Genomic DNA, 14111 nt, shown 5'->3' with positions numbered 1-14111 from the left:
TTCATGTTGTGCGTTTCGTGGCATTTGCGTTGGCTCTGGCTGAGGTTGCGTTGGCTCTGGCTGAGGTCTGAGGGCCTCGACGTCGTGCTACGATGTGGAAGGCTACTGTAAAGCTCACAGAGACAGCTCTCTCATACAATAAAGCGTTTAAGGAGCGATTTTTTTTAAGCGTGAGATTGTATTCTCCGACATATTGCTCACCTGTCCAGATATGAATAAGCGTATGCAACCCGAGAGAGATACGCCCAAATAAAAGCTATTATTCAAGAAAAAAACAAAAGGAAGAAAAAGTCTGCAGAAGCTATCGAAGAAGAATGTTAACGTAAGCGTAGCTTCACTAACCTGTTTTATTGGTACAGCAGCTTCATGTGAGATCAGACATTGTCAGAGGTTGTTCTGACGTGGAACGCTTATATGAGTACAATTTCTCCTGGCCTCTGAATTGGGATGCCTAATTATCACAGATGTGCGCTTGCAAGGACTTCAACTACGCGAGTTAGAAGGGCCAGACATGTGCGAATAGCGCAGAGACGTGCCTACGGGAATTTCCGGGAAGGTAGGCATCTGCCCCGATAGCCCCTGTCGGCAAGTAAATATGGTGTGCCTTGCCCAGGAATTAGGCGACGCAACTTAAATAGGCTGGGAAGAGTGACATCGACCTTGTTGCGAGGTCCGATAAGCCAGGTTCCGTGCCTTCTCCGTTTCCTCGGCTCCGCGATAAGGCAACGAACGGAGCTTATGGCGGACGCCTGAGACCTAGATCACGCGCTGCAGCCTCTAAGATTACCATGGCATCTGTTACCTACTCACGGTTGCGGAGCAGACGACGTCAGCTGCGGGAAGCGCGTTGCGCGGAGCCAAGCAGACGTCAGGCTATGCTACATTTTATTTGTTGGAATGTTGGAATAAAGAAACGAAATGTCGATTTGTGGCAAGAAATGTCACGGAACATGTTTTTAAGTTCTCGAAAGTGGCTTACACAGTTCTTAAACGAGCTTTACCAATATTGCGACAATAGTTGGAGTTAGCAGACGTGTTTCTTTGCATCAGTTTGTTTGTGAAGGATATCGAATTGACAGACGTACTTCGTTGCAGGATTTGTTTAGTTAAACACCGGCTCTTTACGCTCGCAGTTCCTGCGCCCTTTATGTGTCATTTATGCATCGATTTGAGACCCCCCAAATGTGAATCCTTCTACTTGTGGTGCCCGACAAAGACTGCAGTCAACATGCCTTATTGCTGCGTGCCGCAATGTAAGTCAAGCACTCAATGCCGACGTCCCGGCGTATCGTTTCATGAAATACCAGTCGACAGCTGTTTGCTTGAAAGATGGATTGAGGCTATTGCTAGGGAGAACTGGATGCCCACACCAAGTTCAATCTGCTCGGCAGTTTGCACTTTCGGGAGTGTGATTTCAGAGAGAGCTCCAAAATACGACGTCGGACGTAAGCCTGGAGCGGTGCCCAGCTTCTTTGACGAGCGCTTTTCACGAGAGCCAGACGCCGCGGGTGCGCCATAGTGGAAAAACGCAAGCGATATTCGTCGCCCACAGGCGCGCTTGGCTGCATACTGTCTACTGAAAGCAAAGTACTTTGCTCGCAGCCACACGATGAACGGTCAGCCCAGAAAAACTTCAGTGAGGACCCTTCTGGAACTGCCACAGAATTTTGTCCAATAGCTGTTCACGGCTTCCGTCTGGAACTTGTCCAGCGAGACCAAGAACGACCCGCTATGAGCAATTTTTCGCTTCACGTGGCAGCCAGTAAAGGTACACTGAATTAGGACTCAGTGTCTAATCAGAGCCCCGGCTGGGCTACTCCGACTGGTTGCTTGCCATCTAGGGGTTTGGAAGCTAACTCAGAAAACAATGGGACGCATTTTTTTCAGGGCCTGCTGCAAGGGAGAACAATAACGCACAGACATAAGATCAGAGCGCTCTAACAGATTCAGTGAAGTTTGCATCTAAGAAGAAGAAAAGGCAACCAGCAAAGACTTCGCGCTCGTTCAAAACGCAAACAAAATACGAATCAAGCACGTCAAGCATGTTTGTAGAACGAAAGTGATGGCGACGAAAAGAACGTGCGCAGCGAGCAGAAAATGATAAACTGCGCAGAACTGTAGGCGCCTACAAAGAAGAACTTCAAAAAGTGAAAGAGGAGTGCTACGTCTTCACATTTTTAGAAGTTGTTGCTGACGCCGAGGAGGGGATGGCAAAAGCAGTGCTGCTTCTGGGCCAAGTAAAAGACTATAAAAAGAAAGTACCGCGTCGGTCGAAAATAACAATCAGGCATGGCATCGTAATGCGAAACCTCTCAACAAAAGCATACAAATACTTGAGGCGCGAGGAGCTTCTCAAGCTACCTTGAAGGACAACGCTAGAAAACTGCTTCGGTACTACGTCCGGTGAAGTTGGTTTGAGCGATTTAGTTCGCTCCCGCCTGGAAGTAGAGCTTGAGGATCTGGACACACAGTGTCAAAAGTATGTAGCCTCGTTGTTGACGAGATGAGAATTGAACAAAAGCTGCTATACCAAAAACAAAGGGACGCGTTGGATGAAGATGTCTACTTAGGTCCTTACCTCAAGTACCTCGCTCCTGCAGCTGAAGGTGAACATCTTGCGAATTCACTGCTGTGTTTTCTGCTTTGTGGCCTGCATGCAAGATATAAGATCCCTGTCGGTAATTTCTTCACCAAAGGTTGCAATGGGGACTAGCTCGCCGAGGTCATTCACCAAGTCGTCATCAAAACAGCTAGCATTGGTTTTCATATCATCAGAGTTGTAATCGACAACCAGAATGTCAACGTAACCGCTGTGGAAATTCTCAGTGGAGGAGAAGCAAAATCACGAACACCGCATCCGGCAGATCCATCAATGGATATATTTTTCGCATTTAATCAGAGCCACGTTATAAAGAACATCATACCTGAATTCCTGGCCAAGGAATTTAGTAAAAACAAGGAAATTTTATCAAAATTATCCACATGCTCTAGAAGATGGAAGGACAGTCAACAGTGCCGCCAATCAGGTTCCTTACAAGGAAGCACGTTTTCCCTTCGAATATTGAAAAAAAAATGAATATGAAGACGGCCGTGGCAGTTATTTTCTCATGCAGTAACTGCAGTACTGAAATTCCTCAGGGATCAGGCATGTCGCAGCTGCGAATTTGAATTTGCATCTGTGGTGCCGACTGTGGAGTTTATGGAAGCCTTCCACAAGTGGCTCACATGCATGGACGTGAGCAATCTCCAGCACCACATCCATTGCAGTGACGAAGATGCTCGTCAGTTTTCTGAAATTGATGACCCAAGGCTGCAATGGCTTGATGGCGAGTTCCTTTCTTACATTGAGCAGTTGAAAACTAAAAGCCGCGGGGAACACTGTCTGAGTAAGGAAGCACACCATGTGCTCGTTTTTACAACGATGTCAAACGTGGAATCTATTTCGGTTCCTTCTTTCTGACAAGAAATGTGAATTTGTGCTTACGCGCAAGTTCTCAAGTGACGCCATAGAGGCCATGTTTGGACATCTGCGGCATAGCTGCGGCTGCAACGATGCCCTGGATGTGAAACGCGCAGTGTGTTGAATAGAATAGGTGCTCAAGTACGGCATCGTTGCCTGCTCCGCCCAAAGCGAAGTGAGAAGCTCGACATCGTTTTCATCAGCGCAGCTTCTACCAGTCCATCAGAATCCCACAGAGGCCACAAGTACTGCAGAAAAGGTTTTGGACGCGGCGGCGGATAGGCTAAAAGAACAGTACCTCTCAGACACGCCATGTGGGTCAAATAGAGATGTCGCCAGTGTGGCGATGGTCGGAGCATCCACTGTGAGAGTGGCAAGCGAAAACATCCCCTGCGCCGAATGCCTTGCATTGCTTGCTGCAAGGAACCAACGCGAACACTCCTCTCCTTGGCCTTATCGCACACCAAGATCACGGGGGGCTCATGTATAAAAGCCAAGAACTTGTGAAACTTCTGACAGCGTGCTCCCGCACAGGAAATCCTTCTCAAAACCACTCAAGCTTTGTGCGGAAAGGAGTGTCGAACCACTTATGGGACTACCACTTCTGCGATGCGGCAACACGGACATCGATCACCGCAGGAGGCTTTTGCATCTCATAACTACGAAGTTCATCAAGCCACGTTTCAGCAACTAAGCGCTTGGCACAACCGACAGACATGCCACTGTCAAGCTGCTGGAGCGCAAACCTATTTCATGAGAGGTTCTTAAAATATAGACTCAAATGTCTACGTGTTTTGCCGCTGCAGCGATAATTCTCGGGCAGGGAACTTAAACGACACACGACGGCCATCGATCCTGTCATTTTAAGCGTGAAGGGGTCGACAGGCTCAGTTCCCACGAAGAACATGGATGCCTCAAGCCTGCCCATCCTTATTGCCAAATTTCTTCTTTAGGGCTGGGATCGAAAACTTCACTTTGCTTCATGCGCGCAACGCGTTTGCTCTGAAAGAGACCTGTGCTATATGGCTATGAAAAAGCGTGACCAGATTGAAAGAATCACAACCTCAACACTTGTGAGCGATTATTTACGTGCGACTTCCAAGAGACATGCTGCCAAACGCAAACGCTGCACATGGTTTGACGCGTTCTCTTTCGAGAGTCTCGGTGAACGCGAAATATAGCAATTCTTCCTTGAACTGCCGGCACTGTGAACTGCGCATAAGTTAACTTCACCTGTTACTTCAGGGCAGTTGTGTGCGATCGATGAACTCTGTCGACCAAGCAGCACTTGTTGGCAAAGTAAACTGGAATTAAGCGCTTTTTCGTTCAAGCGAGGCCGGCGGGCAAACAGAATCAACGAGCCATGATGGACTGTAGAAACTCGACGATCTCCTGACGGCTGGTGCATTGGCGGAGGCACCGACATCACAAGCTAAAACGTAAGGCCCGAGTTTATCTTAGCGCGCGTGTGTCGATTGTATACAGGTTACCGTGCATTCCACTGAGAAGCGTATAGTTAAGGTCGCCAGTTATATAGTGTTCTTTGCAAAACGCATTTGCCGCATAGTGACGAAAGCGTTGAGCAGTAACGCAACGCTGATAAGACCTGTAAAAGGTATAATCTACCAGCACCGTGCTGCATAATGTAACAACACACGGGCGACCAGTTGCGATAACGAAACTAACTAACGAACTAACATAGAAAAAAAAAACACGCCAGCGAGAACGCTCGCTAGAAAGAGAGAGAGAGAGAAACAACTTCATTGAGCCGAGCTCGACATCTTCTTAGACGCCGTCAATGGAAGTGGTTCCCTCTTCACGGGACCCATATGCTTCCCTAGCCGCCTGGCCCCTGGAGATCAGGACGAGCTGGTCTTCCAGGGCGGTGCTGGTTAGCAAGGTCTCCCATCGCTCGGTAAGGGTGGATGAGGGGTGGGGTAAGGTAGCGGGGCAGTTAAGAGGTGGGGGGATCGCCTTGATGAAATCGCATACTCCAATGACGTGTTGGAGCGTGCCTAACTGAGTTTTGCAGAAGTTACAATCCTTGTCGTACCTTTCCGGGTACATCTTGTTTTGAAGGTAAGGGTGCGGGAATGATCCTGCCTGTATTTGCCTGTAGATCGCTTGCTGTTCTCTGCTAAGCGATTTGTGAGGATCGGGGTAACGGCGCCTCTCCGTCTTATAATGGTTCGTAATGTCTCTGTAACTAAATATGGACTGTGGCTCACCTTCCTCAACCCGGTGTTCCATCTCTCGGGCGAACTGGTGGGCAAGTTCGTTGCCCTCCAGCCCAGAGTGAGCCGGTGTCCATATTAACTCAACTTTCCTTTCAGGTACGTCGCGTTTACTTTGGAGAATATCTAGTGCCGCAAGAGACACCCACCCCTTCCTGTAGTTGTTATACGCCTTTTGCGAGTCGGTGACAATTCTTCCCACCTTGGGCTGCGCGAGTGCTAGCGCTATCGCGGCCTCTTCTGCCACCTCTGGAAAAGACGTCTTGATGGAGGCGCAGGTTACGAGCACATCCCGCGTCGTAACTGCCAGCGTTGCTTTTGATGAAAACTTGGGTAACGAAGCGTCTGTGAAGAGAGTGACCCCCTCTTCCTCTTCTACTATTTGACCCAAAGTCTCCGTCAAGGCCGCTATACGAGCCGCTCTACGGCCGTCGTTACGACCCGACCTCATGTTTCTAGGCAGCGGCTTACTGTGGATTTTATGCGCCCACAACCTGGGTAACGGCCCCGTTTCCTTCCGCTCTGCCTCTTGCCAGCCCAACTTGGCAAGAACGCGACGTCCCGCCGGCGTCTGACTGAGCCGAACTCTTTGATTAGACAGATGAGCTTCTATTAACTCTTCGACGACGTTGTGCTTGGCCATGCCGAGAAGCTTGTCGGTCGAAGAATGCTTCGGAATGCCCAGCGCCATCTTGGTTGCCTTTCGTATAATGACGTTCAAGTGGTCCCTGTCTTTTTTCAGTAGTTTGAGGTACGGCGCCGCGTAAACGATGCGCGACGTCAAGAAGGCCTGGACGAGCGTCAGTACATCGTCCTCCTTCAATCCCCTTTGTCTGTTTGTGACTCTTCTGATCATATTCGAAATTTGTTCCGTTGAAACTTTGATTTTGTTGATCGACGCCCCCGCGGAAAGCGAACATTCAAATATGTACAAGATTTCTTAAGCAATAGAACGGCAACCATCAAAATTGGAGAGGAGAAGTCGACACCGATAGCCCTGGGAGACAGAGGCACCCCGCAAGGATCGGTTCTTTCGCCGCTTCTCTTCAACCTGGCACTCCTCCCTCTCCCGACTTTGCTTCAAGACATAGAGGGCATAGATCACGCTCTCTATGCAGACGATATCACTGTGTGGACGTCGAGGGCAGGGTCGGAGAGTTGGATGGAGGAGACCCTTCAGACAGTGGCAAAGACCGTGCACGAGTTCGCTAAATCGTGCGGCCTCAGTTGCTCGCCACAGAAGTCCGAGTTACTCGTCATCAAGCCAAGAAGAAAGAAAGGAGACCAAGAGAACGTACGCATCACCATCGACGGGACGACCATAACACCAACCACGCAAGCACGTATCCTGGGTGTCATCTTCCAGAACGCTCGCTAGAAGACGCCCCCGCAAATCGGCGCTATCGACGCGCCGGCGGAAGCATTTGGCTGCGACTGCCTCCGCCGCCGGGAGTGGATGGATGGATGGATGCTAAGAGCGTTCCCTCTGGAACGGGGTGGTGGGTGGCGCCACCAAGCTATTGTTATTATATTGTCTAAAGCGCTACCTATGTTAGAAAAGAAAAAAAAAAAGGAAAGAAAAGAAATTACCACGAAGTTGAAAAGGCAACGAGCACCATCTTACGGAATTTATGCAGAACTAAGGGAACCGCTGCCACAATGGGAAACCGAGCAATGAGGCGGGCATATAATAAAGCAGGCATTGCTTGAGATTGGCAGCATCAGGCATTTGAAGTTACTATACTGGCAGTAGCGGCCAACGTTTTTAAAACGTTGGCAGCGGCAGCGTCATTGTACAGAACGTGGCCGCGCTCTTCGCTTTATTTTGTTCCGCATCATTTACATGTCAACCGAAAACGAGGTCCTCTACATCAACTGCAATAAGCTCGCATCCAAACCGCGAAACCTGCAGCACGATGCTGTGGGGTGCAAGGGTGCTTACAGCAATGCTCCAGTTACGAAGCTTTTTGCCGGCACGGACGTAGAGAAGCAACGGCCCAAACTCTGTACTCAGCTGGTTTGTTGAAGAAAGTCACCTACCTACTCGGTATTTTCGTTGAACTTGTTCTGATGACAGACGCAGATGACAGACGCTTCAGGCGCATTTCCACCATCGGCGTCGCCGTGACGTTCCGTATAAAGTCGAAGTGCATCGTAGCCGCGCGCCGTATTCTGTGGGTACGAGGGTGAACCGAGAATGGTGGCTAGATCTCGCGCGCCCAAAGCGGGAAGGCGAGGAGGAAGCGTGCCGTCAGGAAGCGTGCCGTCTTCCATCGCACGCAAAGCATCGCAGGAGGTGAGATGCGTTCTAGTCCGGCGGTGGCTGCGTATGGCGCGGCTGGGTGCGGCCGCGCGGGTCCTACTCGAAAGCAATCTGCGATGGGTACAGAGTCTACGTGTACAGATGGCTGTTCGCTTCGTGTGCGATGTGTTCTTTTCGCGAAGTTCGCATTGACGCGACAGGCAGCACTAAGGTTAATTCGCTCGCTGCTGCTGCCGCTCTTCCGCACGCCAGCGTTTTGACAGCCAGTGTCCGTGGTCATCGAGTCAGATGTGCACATCTTTGACATGTGACACCATGCTTGTTAATTTAGTTAGCGAATTTTACAAATTTATATGACCGATAAAACAACTATCTTTACTTTGTATAGCTGCTATTGCTAATTTGCTATCGGTATCAATGCTTCGCCTTTCGGGCGAAACATTGTTTTTTTTTTTTTCAAACAGCAATTTTCTGCAATTTTCAATAGAAGATTCATACCCTAAATGAAGATGCCGCTCCCTACAGTCACTAGTATATAACTGTTTCTCTCGAATGCAACAAATTTCATTATTATCGGTCGAGGGTTTATCTCAGAAAAGCATTTCTGCGTTTTACACGTATTTGAATAGGCGGCATTGCAATTGGGCCCTAGCTAAAGCTTCTTTCTTCTTTCTTTTATTACACGTTCGTGATTACAATATATAAAAATATTCAAAAGTGGTTAGACCTATAGCCGAAGGCTATTAGGGGGTCTAATCTAAAGTAAGTACAAGCAATAAAATTTACACAGTAAACAACATATATTAAATCCATTTCTGGTGAGAAAGAAAATAAAGGCGAAAGACGGAGCGTTAACTGCGAATCATTATAAGGTATTACAAAACAAGAAAAAATGCATGATAATACAATTGACATAACCAGTACAACTGACATACAATTGGCATGGTGCTATATACGCTGCAACAACGATATAGTAGAATGCTAATACGAGATAATAAAAATAAATTATGCGTACCAATCACACTTACAGTAGATAAAAAAAATATTTCAATATATGCAATAAAAAGTTATCTAGGACAAATACTATGTGCGACTATCTAGGTTTAGCCGTTTTTCTGGAGCAGGTATTCTTTAAGTGCACTTGAAGATCCTTTAGTTTCTTTACGTGGTGGGGTATCTTGTTTCAGACTTTCACTCCGTTAAATTGCTGTAGCTTTTCTCCATAAACATTGTTAGTCGGCGGAAGATTGAAATTGTGTATCGTGACGCGTTTAGTTAGGCAAGAATGAAGAAAATATTGATATATTAAGGGGGTGGTTGTGTTCAATGACGGCATGGACTGTAACAGCATTTTTATGTTGTCGCAAGATGTCGAAAGTTAAAGTTCCCTTTTCATGAAACAACGGCGCACTGTGCTGATCATATCTAGTGTTGGTTATTACTCTAAGGGCCCGCTTCTGTAGTTTCCGTATTGGTTCAAGGTATGTTTTAAACGTCCATCCCCAATATGACAGGTAACAACGAAAGAAAGCGAAATATAGAACTCGGAGAACATTACTAATGAGCAAATTCCTAGCCATTAGTGTCATGATAACTCTACCGTGCTAGTGACTTTTTTTATTGGCTTTGCTGAGAACTGAACTGTGTCATGATCGCGAGGAGAGACGAGTCGTGTTGGTCACAGGTTACTCTGTGAGATTTTTAAGGCATAATTTTCACCACGAAATAATTTTGCAGTTTCAGGCGCCATCTTTACGGTGACCCGTTGAACCATTTTATCATCTGCACTTAAGCACTTAACTCAACTTTTCTTCACCCGTTATGTCATGCGCCTGTGCTGGCCACTTTTTTAGGTGCCTTGTGTTCAACATGCAACGTTTCTGAATTTATTTCTGCTGTATGTATTTGTGGTATTTCATGTATTAAAAAACATGCAGTTTTGAAGTAGTGGTAGAGCACCCTCTTCACAGATTTGTGGTTCTCGGTTCGAACCCTTGTGAATGCACTCTCATTTTCGTATCCCTGAGGCTTTGAGCGCGGTCTTTCAAGGGGCCGTGATGTTACAAAGATGAGTGACATTCAGTTTCAGTTTCAGTTTATAATTTTTAAGTACATTGAATTGGTAAGAGACATTATACAGACGAGCGTCCCAAATTCAAAGACCACAACGGGACGCTCGGTTAATAATAACAGTGGAGAGATGTATTAAAGAAGAGAGAGCTAACTAAAGGAAACAAACACAATCGCGAAAATACAACATCGAAAAATAAAATTAACGAAAACAACATGTCTGTTTACAAGCCTGTAGTGCATAAAAAACTGTCAATACATACAAATAGCAAATGTAGTGTAATGAATGACGTAAACTTAGTTATATATATAAAACAGCTTAAGGGCATGACTAAATGTATGAAAGGATGAAAATCTAATGCTGATGGGTAAACTATTCCACAGTTTTATAGCAGCGAATGATGATGTAATTTTTCCATCGTTACAATGAACCATAGGTATAGTAGAAAATTGGAGTTACGTGCAAACTTGGTATTATTGTTATTGATGAGGTACCTGGAATCAATGAATTGGTATGAGAGCTGTTTAGAAAGTAATTTATAAAACATAATGATATGAACAAATATGAACACTATATATGATAGTTGAACAAATTCTTTACGACGAGGATGTTATTTTCATGAAGTAATAGAGTAGCACTTGTGAAAAACCCACTGTTAGTAGTAATGCGTATTGCTTGGTTTTGTAAGCACTGAATAGACGAGATATGACAGTTATATGTGTTTCCCCAGGAAACAATGCCATAATTAGTGTCATTGTGAATGAAGGCAAAGTATAATGCTAATAATGCGTCTTTAGAGAAAACTTTAGAATCTAATTTGATGCCCAAATATGATATACAGTTGGAGACGGGAATGTGATGACCATCTAGAGTTATCTCAGGCAAGCCAGGTAGTATTCATTGGCTAGAACGGAAAGTCATGAATCGAGTTTTTGAAGGATTGATAATTACATGATTGTACGAACACCATGCAACAACATGGTCAAGCTCATTAGCCAAATACTGAGCTCATAACAGCTTTGTGCGGGAAACAGCTTTATGATAATGTGTAACTTTTTCCTTTTGATGATTTTGGGAAAATTAACGCAATAATAACATTCGGGGGCACCCAGGAACGTATTCTGTAAGAGGCCACCTATAGTGGACATGTTCGTTTCGTTTGCTGCTGAAGGGGGGATTGGCTGTGGCGCCTGGTTGCTACGGGCGCGCCGCCTTACCCATCCATCAGAACTTCAACAGACAAAATGAACATGTCCCCTAGGTGGACTCTTAGAGAATACGTCCTCTGAGCGCTTTTTATGAGTTGTGAAAGCGAAAGCAATAATGTCCAGTTGAACGCCGCTGAGCGGCCCTTCGAGTTATGAACTCTTCGCGGGCAAGCGAACGCGTTGGTATACGCTTGGCCAACGCCTCCTGATGGCACAGCGCCGGTGCGCTTCGACCCATGACATCATGCTACATTGCCCGATTGTCATACAATCTGATGGGAATGCTCTCGAGTAAGCCGCGGTGATTTTGACGTCACCGCTTTCGTCACGTCGCGCTTGGCATTGGAAATTTTGGTCCAAGTAGCATGATGTTATAAAGTAGAATACAAAGGCCTGCTATCTAAAAGGCCTTGATAAGCCGCGGTGATCTTGACGTCACCGATTTCGTCACGTAGGCCTTGGCGATCAAAATTTCGGTCCGAGTAGCATGATGTCATAGAATGCACAGGCCTGCCATCTAGGAGGCGCTGGTTCAACCTAGTTCAGCGTTGGGTCGTCGGTACGAAACTCGCTACCGCCAACGCTTCTCCTTTCAAATTTGTTCTGTTTTTTTTTTGCAATGCATTAATTTCTTTATGACGATGACCGAGGCGAAGTTGGCACGTAGGCGAGAGCTTGCGCGTACGGGGAACGCACAGATAACACAGGTGTTCGAGAGCGACGGTGACGTGGCGTCGCGGCGACGCCACGTCACCGCGTCAACACCTGGCGCGTCAACACTGTAGCAGGTGTTCCCTTTGTCCCACTCTGCTCCGTCGAAGCGCGCACGTGACACGGTGTCGCAGCCAATAAGAATTTAGGTGCCATTTCGCTGTTACAGACGCCAGCTTCTTCGTTCAATGGGCCATATGCTGCTTTCGCACAAAGAAAGAAGACGGAAAGAAATGGCTTGACTCAATAAAACTACACAAAAATCATTGCGTCGCGTCGGCATGCATACATCGGTGGCAAGCCCGATCTGTAAGACACTCAAAATCCTGCGCAACAGTCCGTTCGTTGACGATCTGATTGCTCGTGTTGGGTGTGCTTGATAAAAAGTGCGGAGCGCGAAGAAAATAATTACTTGCTGCTGCGAGTGATTCAGGTTCATAGCAGATATTGGCGAACAATTTGTCAAACACGACGCAGTTGCCCCGAGGAAGAACCTTGGTTTTGTCAGAAAGTAATGCGTTCGCGCAAGGTAATGCTTGCCTCCGTGACGTGTGCAGATCCCTCGTGAGGGATTGCATACGGTACCCAGGAATTCTGGACATTGTTCTAGCTGAATGAGCAAAGTGTAACTGCGAGGCTGTAAAAGAATGCGGGCTGTTTAAGGGTCACGCTCACGGAGCCTACCATTGGAGAGAAAGGGAGAGAGAGAAAAGGAAGGCAGATATGACCAGTAAAGAGTCCGGTTGGCTGCCCTGCGTGGGGAAGGGATAAGGGGAATAGAAAGAAGAGAGAGAGAGAGATGAATGGACAGCACTAAAGAGTCAAAGGCGCTCGCACAAGCCAAAGGTACTTAGAAGTGCTTTCGCTGCCTTCTGAGCCGATGATCGGTGGGGACGGTGTTCTAGTATTGTTTGTTCACTCAGAAGACGATCATCTAGTTTCCTGAATGCGTTGGAGATAGATTGTCTTTGTGGTTCAAAGTGAGGACAGTAGCACAATAAGTGGTCAATGTTCTCCTCGCAGTCGCAAACATCCCATGCAGGACTATCAGCCATTCCGATCACTGCTGAAAAAGCTTTCCTGAAGGCAACTCCCACCCACCACCAACACGGGACGCTTCGTGTCGTTGCAATCGGGAAGAAGGTCTGAGTTGCAGCAAAGTTTTTTGTCTGTGCAGTCTAGCGCGCCTTGTATGTGCGGTGTTCTACTAAGCTAACGAGAGTGTTCGTGCCAGAACGCAAAGCTGCCTCGCAGCGTCTGTCCTTGAGAGAGGAATGGGGACGCAGCAGTCTTCTTGGTTTGACGTCCGAGCTGCCTTATCTGCGTCATCATTCCCAGTGGTACCGCAATGGCCTAGGTGTCCATTGAAAAGTGACATCACGGCCTTTTTACCTCAAGTCATGGATGAGTTCCGCAATTTCGCACGTCTGTTAATCGTGAGTTCCATGCCGGAGAAACGAGTGCATACAATGAGAGGTTGGCCTTGAATCGTATAGAAGACTGTCCATTTTCCAGGTGGCAATATCACAAAAGGCTGGGTGCGGTCAGTTCGACCTTACGGACGTTATTTTATGCGTCAGTTGTGCTTTCAAAGAGCTTATTTGCAATATATTTGTTCGCGTAGCTTTTTTCCTAAACAGAAGCATGTTTAGGAAAAATTTAATCGCTCACTTACTTAATCTCGAGGACTGGATCTAAACTACTCATTTGCTTGAGCCACCTAAGATCAGTTATTGAAAAGTTAATTACCGCAGCTTCGTTTATTACGCAAACAACTGCACAACTTACTCCGTATTTAGATGTTACCGATTTGAACACTCGAATAATAAAATGATCTCACCAAGATTTATATGGGTTTGATTACTTGTTGGTGCAGTTGAAAACAACTGGCATTTAATAGCGCAGTGCGCTTTTTATAAAGCAAGTGTGAATGCTTGGGTAGGTTTTCTCAACGCGATTAAACTTCGTAAACTTAAACGCATGTGCCCAACCATGCACGTCTGCCTTTACAATGGACTCTCCTACATTATACAAGAAGCACCTCAGCGCTACGGTATATCACACAAGGTGTGCGAAAACATTGTGTGCGCTTCCGATTAGATTTCTTAGCGTTGGTGGCATCAGGCTCGGTTTCCTGGCATCATCGGGAATAAAGAAATGTGTC

Source organism: Dermacentor andersoni, chromosome 11 (assembly GCF_023375885.2).
Source record: "Dermacentor andersoni chromosome 11, qqDerAnde1_hic_scaffold, whole genome shotgun sequence".
Lineage (NCBI taxonomy): Eukaryota > Metazoa > Arthropoda > Arachnida > Ixodida > Ixodidae > Dermacentor > Dermacentor andersoni.
Note: the sequence above shows the minus strand (reverse complement) of the source record.